Raw genomic sequence first — 12,636 nt, forward strand, 5'->3', positions numbered from 1 at the left:
CTTTGAACTCGTCCCACAAGCAGCCTGCAAGTAACAGAAAAATTCAGCAACCTGCTGTTATCATCTGTCACAGTTCAGTTCTCTTTCATTTTTATTTATTCCTCAGTTGTGTATGTAATGTATAAAGACATTTTCCTATGGCACTTACCATGCTAGTGGTTATCCACAGGTGCTTCTGTGGTAGCAGCATACCCTGCACTAATCTTTTTTGCTGCTTTTTAAATTCTGATTTATGCTCCAAGCTCAGTGCTTAGGGGTTTATAAAAAGAAATCATCCTCTTCTCAGAAACAGAGCTTGTTGGTGACTATACTTGTAGAAGAAAGTAGAAAGGGAAGCTTGATGTATCCAAAGACCAGACATGACTGTTGCTGATTTGAATATAAAGCCTGAGGGGTGGTACAGGCTTGCAAGGATTGTTCTCTGGACCTCACTTTCAGTTGGCCAAAATGAGGAGAACTCAGAGTTGCAGCATGAGATGGTAAAACAGAGGTTTTAGGCCAGCTAGCCCCTTCAACTTAAATCCATAGAACTCACTGAAACACTGAAAAAAAAGAAAAGAAAAAAAAGAAAAAAGAAAAAAAAAGTTTGTATGCCGAGTATTTCTATTGATTTGGCCTTTGGTTCTGTATAAAACACTAAGCCAGTTATAGCCATTATAAGTATGCTTATAGAAGTCTGGCATTTTTCTGTAGGGTGAAAGTGTAAGTCAATGTGGGTGTTGCAGTAATTTACACGCTAACATAGTTTTCTACAGATTGTACAGTATTATATGATGAATAGATTTATTTTTAGCCTACTCACATAACAGTTATACAAATATATTAGTGATATGTGTTTTGCAGTAAAAATGTTTTGTTGTTTCACTAGATAGGAAGCATAGTCTTCTTTTTTTTCTTTTTCTTTTGAAGAGACAAAGAATTTATGGAATGATTTTGTTCCCAAAACTACATTAAATGTAATCTCCAGAAGTGGTAAAAGGCTGAAAGCAATTCTTTTTTCCCTTCTTATTTGATATCTGACTTATTATACTGCAAATTCATTCTTATTGCATATTCCAACTATTAAAATACAATAGTAAATTACAAGCAATGGCACATTTCACTGAACAAGTATTCATAAACCAAGAATGTATGTCTTTTAAGAGTTTGGGGAGTTAATCTTTTTTTTCCTTACCATGCAAGGAATGGGAGTTTTAAAGCAGCCTTTAAACATCCCAGCTTCTGATTTCCATTTAGCTTCCTAATAGCGGGGATGTTTCCTTGTGTCAGGATTTGATTTGCAGGAGGCCGTATGGTATTCCTCGTGGTTGTATCGCACCACTGTTCTTTGAAAGTTGCTGAATCAAGGTTAGCAGGAGGACAGATGGCCAGAGAAGAATGCAGTGAACAGCATGTGAGAAACTGTGAATCATCATTTTCGGTCTGCATCCAATCTTTGAATACCTAGGTGTCCCTTTTCTCTCTCTTAAGCCATTGAAAGGATCTGGTATTCTATAGATAATTTCTGAATCAGGACATAAATTAGTCAAGCAATACTTACTGGAAAAAAAAAAAAGAAGAAAAAAAACTTCAATAAACAAACAATAACATACTCTAAAGAATACTGAATAGCAACAAGAGAATGATGAGTGCATGTTTCACTTCATTCTTATTTTGGGAAAGTTGTTGTGGTCTTGAATGAAGGGTGGAGTTGTAATGAGGACTGCCCAGAAAAAAAAAAAAAAAAAAAAAAAGATTTCCATTTCAAAATGCAAAATTCCCTGAAGGATTATCCAATTCTTAGAAGACTAGTGCTTCCAAATATGTTGGGTAAATGAATATTCATCAAGATGATGAGTAAGAACATGTGTGAATGTGTTTGAGTTGTCATGAATATGGCAAGCAGATTTTTTGGAGATAATATAATGCATAAATGACAAATAACTCTGGCTAATGGGAATACACTGTATGTGTGCATTCTTAAACGACCATTTTTAAGGTAGAATATTCAAGAATATTTTTGTACGTCTTAGAAGTTGCAACATCTGTAAAACTCCCAGTATTTTGCAGTTTGTCATTAATGGTAGTAAACCCTTGTGAGATTCATGATGGTATCAGTGACATGGTCTTATAGGCTTACAACTTCATTCAGTACACTTGAAGACTGGTGTAAATGAACCTTAAAGAAGTTGACAGTATAATTCATGATCATTCCAAGGTCTGCTTTCAGTAGTGAAGCAGCATATAAGTAACTTTATTATAAACAGTAAAAGTACTCTCAAGAACATGATGCTCAGTGTAACCAAGATCTGTTAGGAAAGTACCCACGTCCAAAGTCAGAATTTTTACTCTTCCTCAGGTTCTACAAATGAGTTTTGATATGACCTATTTAAACATACCTATTTTTGTGTACCCAGTCTGGAGTGCTCTTCATTCCAATATTGCCAAGTGCTAGCAGCAACTTTCATGTGTAGCAACAAACAAAAGAGATGTGAAGATCTGCCAGAACACTTAGATTTCTATGATTAATACATTAAATTCTGAATGTTTGTTTTCTGATTTATAGAGAATATAGAAAATGTTTCTGGACGTTTCTATTTTTAAAACATTTTACTTGGAATAATTTGTATCATAAAATTATTAATAGTTGTCAGCACTGAATGATAACTTTAGCAAAGAATGTGATTAGTCTGGCTGAACACTATATGTGGTATTTTTTGCTTAAGTCCAAGCCTATATAATGCTGTACAGTTTCTTTTTCAGCTCCTGCCTAAAGTTGTATGTTTAAGGTTTATAAGGGAGCACGGGTAGTTAAAAGTACTCCTTTATTAAAAGTGGATACAGCTCATTGATTATTTTCAGTTTTACAGAACATTTAAATATCAAGAAAAAAAATACTTTGATACCTGACATGAAGAATAATGGGCTTAAAAAAGAAAAAGAAAAAAAATCTCTATATTAATTGAGAAGATATCTAATTAAAGCATGCTGTGTAATGTTTTTGGCCTATAAGACAGACCACAATAGTAGTTTGCCAGAAATAAACATTGCATATGTTTGCATTTACATTGCAGCTAGCACAATTCTTTCCTCTGATATTCCTCTGGCTCACTGTTAATATTTAAAGAGTTCTTGATCAAATCATTCTTGTATGCTGCCAGTGCATAAGAAAATTCAATTAGTATGCCAAAAAAATGGGAGGCAGACACTAAAAGAATATTTTAAGTGCTGTACTCAACTGTTAATTTGGCATGAACATTTTGTCCTCTATTTCATAAATATTTCTTATTATGAATTTATATTTGCAAATAGATTAATTTGCATAGGATTATTCAAGGTTGTAAAATTAATCATGTGTGTTTGCAGAATGATGTATGTATGTGTTAACAAGTATTTGACTTAGTATTTACCTTCTGTTCCATTTTATATTCTGATTCTTGTTTAAAGTGGAACAAATATACAGGTGCATGATTGCTACTATTATATCTATAGCATATTAGTTGGAAAACTTCCTAGATCGAAGCATTGTAATATGGGTTAAGTTCTGGGATATAAATAACCAGGTCAACTTCAAAAGAAGGAACATTTTTTATAACCATATTTTTAGTTCATTCAGCATTGACAGAAGTTTTGAACTTAGTCAACTGCAGCACAGGACAGTATATTCTGTTTTTCGTAGTTTTGTCAATATATGTCAAACTTAAACACTAATGTCTGCTGGAATAACCTTCCACAAAGAAAATACATTTAAAAACATACTAAATTGTATATTCATTTTGCAAATACCTGTTGGCAGTGCAGAATATACCAGAATCTAGAATGTTTCTAGACAGACAAGTTAGGTCATTCATTTTACTTTGGGACTGATGTTTCTCTGAAGAAAATGAAACTTGAAGTATGAAACTTCATTGGAGATGAAGTCTTCTCTTCCAAAAGATACAGAGCAGCTTTTCACAAAGGGTTTTGGTCAGCGTCTTTCTGTCAATAGTTTGGGAAGCTCATGGATAGCAGACTTTGAACAAGTTACTGCTGTACAGCCTGCTTGAGTTGTAACAGAATGAAAATCCTCAGTAGTGCTATCTGTTGCAGGGGGGGTGTAGAACTGTCAGTTGTGTTCACAGAAGGGAAGAGTATGCTGCTTCACACATCAGTTCATGGTCTTAGATGTGTAATCACAGATCACATTAATGGTGCTTCCAGGGAGGTGCAAAAGAACCTCATGGGTACACAAGGTAGCAGTAGAATTTTTAGTGGAAGTTGCCCTTCTTGCCTATGTCCAGGAGGCTACTTGCAATGGAAATATTTTTTCCACTGAAACAAATCTAGACTAAATATGCATGAGCCATGTGCTTAGCTAATCTAGTCTAATGGCAGAAAGCCTAAACTACCCATATGCTTGCCGTGGTCTGGAATTGCAGAGGCATGCTGACAATTTGGCAGTTGTGACTGTTCCTGTGGGCGTCACTGAGACATTCCTGTTTCGCTTCATCTCTCTGGTATCATATGATGTTCTGGGAAGTTGTGTACATTCTGTTTCTTCATGCTTCACAGAGAATGCCATTGCATATCCTGAACTCCAAGAAGTCAAGAAATATGTACCATGAGATGTAACTGACTGGGAGGTGAAACAGAAAGGTTTTCTCAGGCTGGTATTTTAATGTCACCAGCTAATTTATTTGCTTATTATTGTTTCCTCTGCCTCTAATGTAGCCAAGCTCTCTTAGCCATACACTACATATTTCTCACTTCTCTTCATGTTTCTTATCATACTTCATTATGCCTTCTCTTTCAACCAGAACATTACTCTTTAGAATGATAATGCTGCTTATACGTCCCTGAGCATGTACTTCTAAGGGCAAATCATCTTAAAGCAAAACAAAGTTAGCTGTGTGCTGAACTTTTCCATTGAAGTGAAAGGAAGAAAATTGTCCCTTGCATCATAAAGGAAAAAAAATATGGTCTATGGTGTTCATTTTGGACTGAAACTAGCTTGAAAAGAAATCATATCATTAAGTATTTAACAAAAAATATTCCATTACTGACAACTAGCAATTCAGTTGCCAATTATTCTAACTTGACAGAGGGCATCCAGTTGGTCATTAGGAATGGTTTGAAACGGAGGCCTTATGTTAACACTGTCACTGGATGTTCATGCATTGTTGTTGCATTCTGGGTAAATTTCATCCATGACACCCTGGTTTTACCCATGCTATTCATACCAATGGTATTGGCAGCTTAGGGAAACAAATAGAACTTTGTTTTTCAGTACATTTTTAACAAACTGTTTTGTATTCTTATTCACATCTTGTTGTCTAATCACAGTTAGTATTTGGGAAAAACATAAACAATTGCTTGTGGCTTCAGGCCATGGGAGAATGGTGTCCACTATGTCTGGTAACAACAGAACTGACAGTGCAAGAAGGAGTAGGCAGGAGCCTATGAATAATGGTTCTAAGATTTGCACAGGTTGCTTATTGGAAGAGTACAGCTTCACCTAACGAATCAGAGAAAGACACCCCAGCAAACCTGCCCCCACACCATGGGGATGATATGTCCTCCAAGTGGTGGACTAGGGTTGTGCTGTGAAACATAGCCGTAACCCAGGACACAATCACTTGCTACAATAATTAAGTATTTTTTGTTGTTTGTTTTGTTTTGTTTTTTGGGTTATTAGAAGTATTTCTATTGAGATCATTTTAAATTTAGAGCATCCATTAAAAAACCTTTACTGCTGAATTCAAATATAAAAAAGACTTCCTACTACAGCAAATTCTAGTTTCTTGAGCTTCTCTCCATGAGAAAAGAAACATCAAGAAAATGAGACAGACATAATGCTTACATGATTGTCATAATTAAACTCAAATAATCTATTTATCATTCAGTTTAATTTCTTTCACAAGAATGCTTTATGTGTCCAAGTTAGATGTAAAACAGCAGAACAAGTTCTGATTCATCTTAAATTGGTTGTCTCATCTTTTGGACTGGTAGATATTGGACACCTTGTATGTCACCGTCATTATGTGTAAAAAAGGTTAACATTTACACACTTTATTTTGATTAACTTTCCTAATCCATACTTTAAAATAGTGTTAAAATACTTGAAAATTTTTATTTTGCAAAGTTTTTTGTCCTGCTTGGAAGTTGTGTTAAAAGGGAGATGACTTTTTACTTTGATATCTATAGATTTTACACCTTTCAAAAGTCTAGAATATAAAAACATTAAAGATGCTGATATCAATATGTTCATTATCATAACATAAAGCAAGCAGCTGTGTGAATAATGCATGGGTGTCAATTGGAAAATGTGTCTTTCTCTTGCTTTGTGTTTCTTGACTGACTGCCTAGTTAATTGAGTCATAGTGGTGTTTTTGTTACTCCATATGTATCTTTAATCTTGTCACATAGAATTGTTTTTGCAGTAGCAGTCCAGCTGTTTTCTTCAACTGGACTAATCTGACACTGGAATAAAAGGTTATGAAAAGTGAACTTGTAAACGTTCAGTCGTGGTGTGAGTTCCTATTTTTTTATGAGAACCTGTAAGAGTGTAATTATCTTTACAGCCATTATGGTTGCTTTTGTCAGGTCTGAATTCAAAAGTTTATGAGAAAGTGGCAAAAAAATATAACTGCACATTCAGTCCAAATAGTCATACAACCTTTCTAAACTAAAGGGTAAAAATGCTCTTTTGTATGTGATGTGAGAATTAACAGAGGACAAGTCAACCTGAGCACATAGATGAAAATTTCCAAGCCTGCTAAAAGAAGGGAGGAGTACCACAGGAGATGCTCACTCATCTAAGAGGATTAAAACTGAAGAACCAAAGAGAACAAATTAGCTGGTCACATCTGAGCCTACCAGCAGCTCCTGCATCAGCCAGACTTCGAAGACTGTGCAAAACACGATGAGGGATCTGTCTGTGGGCTCCTTGGCTTTCCCTGGTTCCCAGTTAGTGCACATAAGAAGCCAGTGCTTTCTGAAGAAATAAGGAAGGAGAGCCTGGAGGATTCATCATATCTTCTGTGACTTTTGCCTTTATTTTTGATCTTCAGATGCCACTGTTTCCCATACTCTAAATCCTGGAAAGGTCCTGTCTCAGGATGGTTTCCCTGGTTATACCACTGGAGCCCAGGTCCAAAACAGATTCTTTCAACTGTAAGAAGATTCAAGCTCTTCTTATGCTTCTTCCCCTGTCAGGAAATACGTGGGATTTGCCTCTCTTTACCCAATACTTTCAGGAAGCAAACAAGTCTTTGATTCCAATCCCTGACAATTTAAATTTGAAATAGGCCCATGCAGGAGGCAGGGCAGTGAGTAGAAGAATGGGATCAAGCACACAGATTGGGGAGACTGTATAAACCGTATTACCACAGGAAACATGCCAAGTAATACTTAACAGATCATTTTTATTGTCATGCCTCATCTCTCCCATAGACTTCAAAGATGTACCATAACTGTCTGAGATCACACTCAGTGGCTGTATTTAGACCATAAAAATTTTCCTTTAGATCCATCTTATGGAACTGAACCAACATTAAAAGCTTTAGCAGGCATGGCACCTTTTTCCTATTCCTATCCATTTAGGGTAGATCAGAGATCTCTTCATGCTGTTTCCAGTGTTTTATTCTGAGAGTTCCCTGCAGATGTCCTTGACCTGCTAGTCTCTTTCTGTCCTGGAAAAGAGAGCAATGACTTTTTTAAAGTATGTAAGGCTCTTCTGAATACAGCCTTATAGTCTTCCTACAAAGTGGTTATCATAATTAATAAATAAATAAATAGACCAGGATCATAATTTTTTAGCATTCTACATATTCACTCATAAAAAGAATAGCAGCAGTCACTGGTTTTACTTGTATGTTCTTATTTGGTGCGTTTCCAGTTAGTGTGTGGAGTGTAAGCATCTTGTCTTCCTGTTTCATACCGCTCTACAAAAGCCTGAAGGAGGAAAGATAATGAAATAAAATGATGAGCCTTCTCATCTGACCTTAAGCACATCTGTTCTTAAACCTGAAAGAAAAAGGAAGGAAAAGACTCGATAAAAGAAATATATATCCCAACATTGCTGGAGCCCACTTTATTCAATGAAGCTATCCTGAGCTGGAAACACAGGAGTTCAAAGCACAAATAACCAAACCCTCTGTGACTGTACAGTGTTGCATATCCCTGGACTCTGCCTGCTTACAGCAGGCAACCCATGCCTTCATTCACGTGTTCTGCAGCTGTTTTAGCTTCACTAATTCAGATAATAGTTAGGGACTTTATAATCCTTTGCAGGACTAAACTCTACCCTAAATACTCATTGCTACTAGTTCTTTGAAGAGGTACAGAATATCAGTGCATACATATTACAATTGGAATAAATTAATACAAACAACTAGTTTATTAATATCCTTTAAGCAGATGACAGCTATAAGCTAAAATATAGTAATGTGTTTACATTTTGACTTTTTAATGTTCATATAATTTCAAAATGGACACTTATTGAAAGCACTGTCCTTTTATTTACGAGACAGAGGTTCTACAGAAATTATACACTTCCAACAGCAACCACATGTTATCCAGAATTCCTTCATTGGATCTTGTCTAAAGTGCCTTAAATAGTACACTCTGAAAAAACACTTTATATTATACTTGCAGTAACACAAGTTTTGTAACAGCGATGTGTCCCATTTCTTTGCTAGTGCTCACATGCATTGCTGTTTCAGCCTGACTGTCATAGTCAATAATGATCACTAAGTCTGGTGGTACTGTGAACTTCCCAAGAAAGAGGAAAAACTTCAAAGTTTACAACACTGGGAGAGGGGGGGATTGTTTTGTTTTTGTTGTTTCATTGTTTTGTTTGTGTGCTGTTGTTTCATTGTTGTTTTGCTTGTTTGTTTGTTGCTTTTCTCCATGTAGTACAGATTTAACATTGGTAAACAGTTAGTGAAAATATAAAAATAAAATTAGTTTAGGGGGACATTGGATATGTCTTCATATCTTTAAAACCAGAATGACAATCTTTCTAGGAGGTATTCTCTGTGTCAACAAGTTGTGGTACCATTGTAGCAGTTATGTATGTTTGTTTTTTTTTTAACCCATATTATTTATGGGTACAAACTGTGCAGTGGCCATGGCTCATTCTAAGCTTAAATCATAATGCTGTCATTTAACATATGATGAACCTCATGTTTTGAAAGGAAAGAACAGATTACTGTTGAATAACTGCGATGTAGTAAAGTGAAAATGCTGTGTATTATTGTTGGGGTTTAAGGGATTACAGCTTTTTAGTATACGATTTAAAGTAGACTGTAAAACACTCTGCCTTCACCCTGAAATATAATGAAATTAGAAGGAGGAAGTCACAAAGAATTATTATGATATTCTGCATATACCAACAGCTTGATATATAGAGAGAGATTTGTTTATGAGGCTTCTTTTTTAAAGAACCATTTCCCTGAAGTATTTTCAATGTTATGGAAATGTTTAATACACACTTACATATTACTCTGAAGGCAGTTTTTCAGAACTTAGAGCTTAATTTAGTTTAAAATACATTACTTAACTCATTTTTAAAGAATTCATGACAAAATGCTTTGCAGTTGAACCTAGAAATAAAGCTTTTCACCTTAAAGTGTACATTATTCCAGTATAGTATACTTTATCATTTGGCATTAGTTATAAAATAAATTTCATAGCTCCTTACAATATATTTAATTTATGATAGTTCCATGTGACAAAATGATGAGTCACTAATACCGTTCTCTTTTAAAGTATATTATCGCTGTTTTTAAACTGTACTTACTAAATATTATGGAAATGCATATTTTTTATTATTGCTTTAAACTAGCAAGTATTAAAAGTGGAGATTAAGTACATTCCACTCACTTTCATTCTCATGATATGTTCTCAGTCAAGAGTAATTATTTAATTTTCCTACTAAGATCTATAAAGTTATAACAGTTGGAGCACTGTTGAAAGAAGTTCACAATTCCTTTTTCTTCTTTTAAAATTGTGCTTTCTCTTCTACTATTTCCCTCCCTCCCTCACTGATTTCCCTGTTTCAATGAACACTCCTTAATACAGAGAAGTTCAACAGAAGTGGAAATATTCTTGACTGTATTTTAGCCTATTTAGACTTCTTGACTATAAATATATATAAATAAAAAAAGTTTTAGTTCAATTATTTTTGTTTATTTTTAATATCAGCAATGTGAGAGGTTCTGCAAAGGCTATCATAAAAACAGAATTTGGTGCTTTGGTATTCCCTTTGAGGCCCCAAGAGTGAAACATAAAATGTATAAATGCCTAATGTGCCTATGAGCCTAAGGCATCCTAAAAGTAAGAAATTCTTTACTATTTTCTATATCTCAGCACAGTGATTTGTGATGAACCTCTGGATGGAGTGCATACAGTGAAGAAGACCTCATCTTCATATCTCACTTTCTTTCAAACATGCATTTGAAGCACCTGCACAAGGAAGTTAAGTGGCACCTAACTTGAGGGTACCACTTTATTCTACCCAGTATCGAAGGTTCTGCATGAATCCTGTGTGACCCCACCAAATGACCCAGCCAAACTGAAAAAAGTTCACTCAAAAACTGTTCAGGTAAAGACAAATTGGTCAGTCAAGTACAAATCAATTTAATTCCATGAAATTAGAAAACTTACCTGTAGAATTCAAGTTGTCAGCATGTTTATTCATTTTTCTTATTCAGCTATCCAACATCACTGACTGACTGTTATTCAAAATGAGCAATTTCATCAAGTAACTTGTTCAGTTATTTTTGCCTCTACTGATTTAAAAGTTATTCTTAAAGCAATTTCTGGAATGTTTAAGGTACGTTCACTGTTCTGAAAAAATATATATATTTCTATGATTATTTTTAGGATGTTTGCAGGGATTCAATAGAAATGTTCTGTATTCAGAAATTAAGCTTTGTTTTGATTTTACCTGCATATTAATAGAATTCGTTTCTGATTTTTAATTGGATAAGCATAGCACCTACAATAATTCTTGTCATATGCCATTTGAGTGCATACCTCAACACACTGGTTCAAACATTGCAGGAATATTTTTTAATATTTAAATTTACTTTTTTTTCAGATATGTTCAGACCATTGAAACTATTTACCAAAAATGCATTAAAAAATCCAATTAAGAGGCATGAGCGCAGTGGAAACAAATGACTTGTGCATAAGTAATGGCAGAAAAAATAGGGATACTCTTTTTTAGAGTATATATATGTGTGTATGTGTGTGTATGTGTGTGTGTATGTTTTCAAACAGAATAATATGCAAAGAAAACCAAAGTAGTTGTTACAGGATTTTTGTAAAAGTTTTTAATTAAAATTGCTGTTGTAAATTTATGGATTAAATATGGTTCTGTAGTTTAGGTTGAATTGAATGAAGCTTCAAAGACATTGAGATGTTTTGTCCTCTGCTAGAGGACAGAATACTGACCAGGAGGGAATACAGCTGCTGTACTTTGCCATGCTTGGAAAAAAGCACTATCTCCACAGACTTTCTATTCTGCACTTACTTTTCATGTGACATAATACTCTATGAGTTCTTACTTGATAAACTTAAGTTACTTTTTAGAAGTACCAGTATTTTTTTTCACATTCTTTAAAAATTAAATTTTCTTTCCGTTTGCCACAGCTCACAAACATTTCTCACAGAATTTCATGAAAAATCATCCACTTCCAAAATCGTTGACATTTCAAGTTATTTGTAACTAGTGTTACAGGAAAAAAAAAATATTTGCAGCAAATCTCATCCTCTGAAAATTAATTTCTCTGTTTCTTATTACTTTTTATGTCAGTAGAGGTGAAGTGAGATAAGTTGATTTGAACAAGTGGCTTATGACATCCAGCAAATCTAACTCCATTTTGTAGCTCTACTATGAAAATAGAAATTATTTACATTCCATCTAATATATAAGAGCAAATACATAACAACAAATATGAACCGGCTACTATAGCCATGAAAGATAGTTAAAGTTCTTTAACTGCATTTATATGCTGCAGTATATATGAGGGCTGGGTCAGTTTTCAGTTGGCTTTTTTTTTTTTTTTTAACTTTAAAATCAAGAAGTTCACTGTTGCAGTCCTGTTAGGCTCTGCCTTTCAATAAGAGGTTTCCATGCCAAACCAAGGTGGTTTTTATTTTGTTTTTGTTGTTGTTGTCATTATTTTGTTTTGTTTTGTTTTGTTTTATTATTTGTTTGGTTTGCTGTTTTTTGTTTATTTTTTTGACTTTTAGACTGAGTTGGAAGGAAAAGGTTAAAATAAGAAAAATTCAGTTTTGTTCTAAGCATGACTGTTTTCTTCCAACCCAATGACCTTTCTACCTCATTTGCTGAGCTGATTTATCTCATATCTTCAGAAAGGATTTTTGTTTATTCTATCAGTTTTCTCCCACACAGAAGTTCATTGGCCTTGGGTATGAGCAGAATGTTCTTAGTTTCCCTCATCTCTTTTCCTACTGTATCACTGCAGAAACCTGGGCTGGGAATACAGCTGGTGAGTATCAAAATATAACAGTCAGGATTCTTGACTTGGGAGGATCTGGAATATGTCCATGACAGGGCAAGGTAATCATATTGCTGACATTTCCTGATACAGTCAAGATCCATAATACCAATACGACTATGAAGTAGGTTTTCCATGAACTTCTGGG

This window comes from Cygnus atratus, chromosome 2 (assembly GCF_013377495.2).
Source record: "Cygnus atratus isolate AKBS03 ecotype Queensland, Australia chromosome 2, CAtr_DNAZoo_HiC_assembly, whole genome shotgun sequence".
Taxonomy (NCBI): Eukaryota; Metazoa; Chordata; class Aves; order Anseriformes; family Anatidae; genus Cygnus; species Cygnus atratus.